This window comes from Silene latifolia, chromosome 3 (genome assembly GCF_048544455.1).
Source record: "Silene latifolia isolate original U9 population chromosome 3, ASM4854445v1, whole genome shotgun sequence".
NCBI classification, from domain to species: Eukaryota; Viridiplantae; Streptophyta; class Magnoliopsida; order Caryophyllales; family Caryophyllaceae; genus Silene; species Silene latifolia.
Window position 1 is genome coordinate 111,967,761 of NC_133528.1, and position 7,789 is coordinate 111,975,549.

The 7,789-nt window shown below is 39.8% G+C and overlaps 1 non-coding gene across 1 annotated transcript; it reads left to right on the plus strand.

The window, feature by feature from the left end:
* Positions 1 to 1,789: 1,789 nt before the first annotated feature.
* LOC141650473 (small nucleolar RNA R71) lies at positions 1,790 to 1,896 on the plus strand. Its single transcript, XR_012546503.1, has one exon. It is a non-coding gene; the product is annotated as a small nucleolar RNA R71 (small nucleolar RNA).
* Positions 1,897 to 7,789: the final 5,893 nt, after the last annotated feature.

A 7,789-nucleotide genomic window follows, 5' to 3' on the forward strand; every position in this document is an offset into this window, starting at 1 on the left:
TGATGGAGCATCGTCAATTTTCTTCTTCCATTGAAATTCCGACTTCTTCCTCTCATCCTTCCGACTATAATGATCAACCATAAAACATGGTTCATGCAAACGGGGAGCTCTCATGGTTTTGTCAAGATTGAAAGTTATGCTCTCATCTCCCACCTCTAGAGTGAGCTCTCCATGCTTCACATCTATCACCGCATCCGCGGTGTGCAAGAAAGGTCTACCTAGAATGATTGGAATATTGGAGTCTTCTTCCATGTCAACAATGACAAAGTCCACCGGGATGAAAAATTTCCCAACTCTTACGGGAACATCTTCCCATATCCCTAATGGTGTCTTCGTCGATCTATCGGCCATTTGAAGTGTGATGTTGGTACATTTAAGCTCTCCTATCCCTAACCTTTTACTTACCGAATACGGCATAACACTCACACTAGCCCCTAGATCACATAGGGCTTTGTTGATCGTTGTGTCGCCAATGGTACACGGTATTGAGAAGCTTCCAGGATCCTTAAGTTTCGGAGGTGAACTCCCTTGAAGAATTGCACTACTCACCTTAGTGAAGGCGATGGTTTCAAGCTTCCGGATCGACTTCTTTTTCGTAAGGATGTCCTTCATGTACTTCGCATAGGCCGACACGTGATTGATTAATTCCGTAAAAGGAATCGAGACTTCCAAATTCTTCACAATTTCCATAAATTTTCCAAGTTGGTCATCAAATTTGGGCTTAGCTTTACGACTTGGAAAAGGAAGTCTAATCACAATGGGTTCCTTCTCCTTGGTCTTGTCTTCACTTTTCTTTGAAGCTTCTTCTTGAATGAGGGGTTCTTTTTCCTTGGAGCTTTGCACAACTCCATCTTTGTCACTAGCTTCCACAACTTCATCCTCAACTTTCTTCTTTGGTGCTTCATATCTCGTACCACTCCTCAAGTGGATGGCACTAACCGTTTCATGTCTCGGGGGATTACTTTGAGGTGGTAATTGCCCCTTTTGTCTTTGTGAGCTTGAAGATGCTAGTTGAGTCAATTTGGTTTCCAACATTTTGGTGTGGGCTAGGATGTTGTTGATGGTGATTTCCTTTGCTTGACTATCCTTTTGCATTTGAGTGAAAAACTCTTGTTGATTCTTTTGCATTTGGAGGACCGCTTTTTGAACATCAAAACCTTGGTCATTTTGTTGATTGTATGGAGTTTGATTTTGGTAACCTCTGTTTTGGTTGTAAAAGGGTATTTGATTTTGGTTTCTCATGGGAGGTGGGGTGTATGTTGGTTGAGGGTTTTGAACATTTTGGCTTTTGTATGAGAGATTTGGGTGGAATTTGGTGTTTTCATTGTAATAATTTGAATAAGGGGTACCACTCTTGTATGCTTGAAAAGCATTCACTTGTTCATTTGTTCCCCTACATTCACTTTGGTCATGTCCCAAAGTTCCACAATTCTCACATATCCCACTTGGGATTGATGAAGATGTCGTCATGGCATTAACATGATGCTTTGGTGATTTTAAGGCTTCTTCAAGTCTAGCCATAGCTTTCTCGAACTTCAAGTTGATGGTATCAATGTGAGCACTAAGTTGAGCACCCAATTTAGTAATAGAGTCCACTTCATGCTTTCCTCCTCTAGTAGCCTTGCGAGGTCTGTTATATTGTGAATTATGGACCGTCATTTCCTCAATCTTGTTTCAAGTTTGATTGTCGTCAACTTCGGTGAACATACCATTTGATCCCATGTTGAGAATGTTTCTTGAGTCTTCATAAAGACCATTCCAAAATTGTTGAACCAAGAATCACTCGCTAAGTCCATGATGAGGACATGAGCGACAAATTCCCTTGAACCGCTCCCAAGCTTCATAAAAAGATTCTTCATCTCTTTGCTTAAAGCCCGTAATTTGAGCTCTTAGCATGTTAGTCTTTTCCGGTGGGTAGAACTTTTTGTAGAAAGTTAGAGCCAATTTCTTCCAAGAGTCAATTCCGAGAGTAGCTTTATCAAGACTCTTCAACCATTGTTTTGCGGTGCCAATTAGAGAAAAAGGAAATAAGACCCATCGAATTTGGTCTTGAGTTACACCGGTTTGTGAAATCGCATCACAATAGTCACAAAAAGTTTCCATGTGAGAGTGAGGGTCTTCACTAGGCATCCCCCCAAATTGGCTTCTTTCGACTAATTGGATAAATGCGGATTTGGCAATAAAATTTCTGGTTAAGTGTTGTGGTGTGGGAGTACCATTGGATAGGTTCTCCTCGGTTGGTACGGAATGTGATGAAAATTTAGGCATTGTGGGTTGATTTTGTGTTGGGTTCTCCTTACCTTCTCTTGCAAAAGGGTTGATGAACTCAATAGTGTTTGGTTGAATATCTACAACCTCACCAACACCTCTCAAAGTACCTCTAGCAAGTCTTCTATTGTTTGTCAAAGTCCTTTCAATTTCGTGATCAAAGGGTAACAAGTTACCTTGTGATCTTCTAGACATGCAAAATTTCAAACAACATGAAAACAATTAGAATAAACCTTGAGGAGTTTTACTTCCCCAAGGCAAAGAAAGACACAACTAATAACAATCTAAGAAAATCTAAATCAAGTTAACACCGTCCCCGGCAACGGCGCCATTTTTGGTCGTGGTGGCTTTGAGGTTTAGTTTTCGGTTACTTGTCGCTAAGAGCACCTAGACCAAAACAATACTTATAACTTCACAAACAACTCTACTATTAGTAAAGAGGCAAGTAAAGGTCGGATCCCAAGGGACGGGTATTGAAGTAAGATATTCAATTGTAAGTAGCGGTGTCTAGGGGTGTCACAATTTGGGGTTTGAAGTAGAAGATCACTAAACTAAATAACAATAAAAGTAAACAAGCAAGATGATTAAAAGGGGATGTAAACAATTGATAAAAGGTACTAGGGTGTCATGGGGTCATAGGAGATTCATGGGAATTGATCATACAAACATATTCTCAAATTATAAGCAAGCAATTATTGTTGTGATGGATCGAGTTGGTTTATATCTTACAATCTTAGGGAGGTTTGGGTCCCGGAGCCGAATCGATTAGATTGTACAACACCTACAAGTCGACTTAATCCTCCCTACTCAACTATATGCATGGTCTAATGAGACTCGAGTTGGTTTATGTCTTACAAGTCTCATTGAAAAGGTAAGTGATGAGTAAAAAATGCAAGGATTCATAGGCTCGCATTTCATCAAACATAACATGTGCATAAGTTGAGATCACAACAAGCAAGCAAATAAACTATGAAAACATATTAAATTAAGCATGAATCATTCCCCATGTTGGTTTCCCCTAATTACCCATTAACCTTAGTTAAGCAAACTACTCACTCATTATCAAGTTTAGCATGTTAACAAGGTTGTCAATCACATTAACAAAGCAAGACATGATGAATAAATGAAGATGATTAACAATAATTAAAAAGGGATTAAGAGAATTATACCTACTAATGATTCCAATAATAAAGCAAAGAATAATACAAGTACTTGATGATTGATTGGAAGGTTGTCAATCTCCCAATAATAACCCAAATAATCTTCAATTACTCAAAATAAAAGATAACAAAAGAGAGATTAAAGGAATGAGATTTGTATTAAGACTTGATTAAAAGTTGATTACAAGATTAAGAAGAGATTAGAATGATATAAACTACACTAGAGATTGATAAGAAGAACATGATTATCTAATTAGACTAATGGGGTATTTATAGTGGGGATTATGTACACAAATTAGGGTTTACTAAGGGCTTAAATGACGATTAAGTCCTTGAGGAATCGCTCCTCTCAGAAAATATGTGAGTCTCCTTTTTGCCGGTTTTTCCGAGATATGCGCATCCTTCATAGAACAAGGAGAAAATGGAAAATTGCTGTAGCACAATCCGAGCGTCCAAGGCACGGGACGAGCGGATTGTGGCCTTGTTGGACGAGCGGATTATCTGTCTGGACGGGCGGATTGTGGCGTTTTTGGACGGGCGTCCCTCTGGCAAAGACGCTCGGATTCCTGGTCTTGGACGGGCGTCCCGAGGGCAATCCGCTCGGATTCTGGGTCAGCCTCTTCCTTTCTTCTTTTCTTCCTCCTTCTTCCAATAATCTTCGGGGATCTTGTCGGAGATGCAAGGATCTTTTCTCATCATTGCCCAACTACTATAATATGTACAAAGGCCTTCTAGTCTTGTCTTCTCTTTGATGCTTGGTCATTGAATTCAATCAATTTAGCTCTATTTTGCCATGAAAATGCTAGGTTTGCACTCCTTTCCTACCAAGGGAACAAAACCTCAAAGAATATGCAAAACAAAGGACTAAAGACAATAAATGACCTAAATATGCACTAAAAAGCATGGGAACAAGGTTAATTCGGAGACAAAATATGCTCAAATAATGGTTACATCAGCGACCCTTCTGAAAAATTTGGCAAGCCAGGATCAAATACCTATTTACAATGTAGCGCTCTTCATATTACTGAACCCTAATCTGAAAAAAACATGAGCAGACGTAATGGGAATTGTGCTGTTTGTTGAGGACAAGCCACTTCAGGCCATTATTGGAAAGGGTCGTACAATCAACGTTGCTGAAATTATTGTCATGGGTCTGGTAACATGAGCCATGCGCGATACGTCTGCCAAGATCTTTCGAAACTGGCAGACGCTCTTACAAGCCTAGGCTATCCTATAGAAGCTCTCTTACCCGTTCATTGTACACAGACTTCGCATTTCCTTGGAGTTGTGAGCATAGAATTTGGGTCAAGCAATGCCTCATGCAAAGCAGCTTTCAAGTTGCAGGAGAAATTTGAAGCTTATGGCCATAGTCGTAATGAATGGTTTGGCGCATACAAACCCGAACAAGGGCCTTATCTCTGGGTCGCTTCAAAGCTCGATGCACAATACTTCCCCTATAATCCGGCGTATACAAAAGTGCCATATGCATTGAAACACGCAGATAGAACACTTGCTGCTGCTGAAGATGTATGCGACTACAGCCATGTCAATATCGCCTTGTGCGCACTACCTAGATCAAATTGGCTTTATAATTAAACAAAGCATTGTATGGCCAATTCCAATATGCAGTTTCAAAGAAAAATTTTATTTGCTGATGTTCGTCTTAAATTATGTACAATTGTCTATTAAATGGTTATCAATTATATGCCAAATTAGTTTACCAAATTTGACATCTAGTAACTTTTTGCAGCACAAACGACTAAACAAATTTTTGAATCAAAATTATGGCAAACCTATATAAAAATTGATGCAAAATAGAAAATACGTAGCACGCGAACATAAAGTGACGGATAATATATCTTGCATAATGGCAGTAAATCAGAAAATCAAACATCAAATGAAATGGCTACATCCAAATTACAGTGACAGGCGATGACAAATTCAGAGAATAAGGACAAATGGAAAAAAACTTCAAAATCCGAAGCTTCATTTAGATTATGTTACGAGATATATTTGATACGGTTTTGATCTTCGTATATTTTGTATATCTTGTTGATATGGTTAGTTACCATATCTCGTTTATCTTGTCTATATTGCGTCGGTAGAAAATATAGGGTTTCGGGTCTATTGTAATCTATATATACGTTGTCATGTAATTCGTCTGAAATATACACAGTAATACAAAATACACAAAAATTCCCCAATTCATATTCTGTCATTCAATTTAACATGGTAATTCGTCTAGCATCTTATGAGCAATTTCGAAGACGATATTCCAGAAGTTGTTGAACAAACTCACGCAGCAGATTCTCATCCTGGGGCTGACGCGGTTTCTGAAGAAAATCCTCACGCAGATTTCGATTTTGAATCTGACGATATGACGAAAGGTGGAAAATTAAGTCCGTATTTCCTTTCAACCTCAGACAAATCTGGAGATAAGTTGATTTTCGTGGAGTTGAAGGGAGACAATTACGATGAATGGTCGGTAAAGATGCGGGGTGCCCTGCGTTCAAAGAAAAAGACAGGTTTCATCGACGGGTCGATAACGAAGCCGGCAGATGATTCGGAAGATCTGGAGGATTGGTACATGGTTAATGCCATGATTGTCAATTGGATATTTAACACAATTGAACCGAATCTGGGTTCATCAATTACTTACGTTGAAGAAGCGAAGGCGCTGTGGGACGATATTGAGCAGCGTTTTAGCGTTGGGAATGGTCCAAAATTACATCGCATAAAAGGTGCAATTGCAAATTGTAAGCAAGCAGAAAAAGAAACAATCACTGATTATTTTGGTCGTTTCAAGAAGCTATGGGATGAACGTGACAAGTACGATCGTAATCCGACTTGTAATTGCGGTGGTTGTAAGTGTGGTATCAATAAGCAGTTGGACAAAAAGAGAGATGAAAGCAAAGTACATGATTTTATTCTAGGAATTTCTCCTGCCTATTCTACTGTTGCTTCAAATCTCCTTTTGCAGGAACCGTTACCATCACTCAATCGTGCCTACGCCATTCTAATACAGGAAGAAGGAGTGCAAGGGAAAGCTGTGACTGTTGTTGCAGGTGCTCGAGGAGGCGAGAATAGGGCTGAACCCATGGGTTTTGCAGCTCGATCAACACCGTCCGTGACGCTGACAAGGACGGATGATACGAAACCACAAGAACCCGAGAGTCAGAGAAGGCCTTGGTGTGAAAAATGCAAGAAGTATGGACATGTCAGAGCTCGCTGTTTTGATATTATCGGATACCCGAAAGGTTGGCGTGAGAGAGGTGCAGGTCGCGGTGGCCGCGGAGGTCGTGGTGGTTACGGTAATGGTCAGGGCAGAGGCGGTTCTGCGAATGTCGTGCAGAACACGCAGTCAGATGCAGGAAACGAATCGAAGGAAGCTTTTGTGACCGTACCAAAGGAACAGCGGGAGGCGTATGTGAATCAAAATAAAGCTTCAACTTCGAATGTGCGGATGAATGGTAAGACGGATGATTATAATTTTTGGTTACTCGATTCCGGAGCAACTCACCATATGACGGGTTGTTTTGATAAATTATATAATGTCTACGGCATCGAAGGAAGGCTGCGTTGATCTAGGAGGGAATTTAATTTTGCAAAAAGTTTTGTTTGTTCCGGATTTTAAGTGTAACATTGTTTCCGTTTACCAATTGATTGTTGAACTTAATTGTGAAGTAAATTTCACTGATAAAACTTGTGTTATACAGGACCGCGCAACGAAGAGGACGATTGGTACGGGTGATCAAAAGGGAAGGCTATATCTCTTGGATGGGGGCACGAGTCACACGGTTATGGCAGCTCAGAAAAGTGACGGTCAAGCTGATATTTGGCATCGTAGACTTGGACATCCCTCAAGTCGGGTAGTTAGTTATTTGCCTTTTGTTGATAATAAGAATGAAAAACATAGCAATTCTACTCTTTGCGATATTTGTTTAAAAGCAAAACAAACACGAGAAAAATTCATTGTTAGTCGAAATAAAGCCAAGGATATTTTTGAATTGGTGCATTGTGATTTATGGGGTGATTATCGTACTCCTTCATCTTGTGGGAGTTTTTATTTTCTTACTATAGTCGATAATTTTTCCCGTGCTGTTTGGGTTTACTTAATTAAAATGAAAAGTGAAGTGTCTCAATTATTACAAAATTTCATTGCAATGGCAAAATGTCAATTTCATAAAGATGTCAAGGTGGTGCGTACTGATAATGGTACGGAGTTCACTTGTTTGAAGTCGTATTTTTCGTCTCTTGGGATCATACACCAGACATCGTGTGTGGCTACCTCACAACAGAATGGTAGGGTAGAAAGAAAGCACCGTCACATACTTAATGTGGCACGAGCCCTGCGTTTCCAA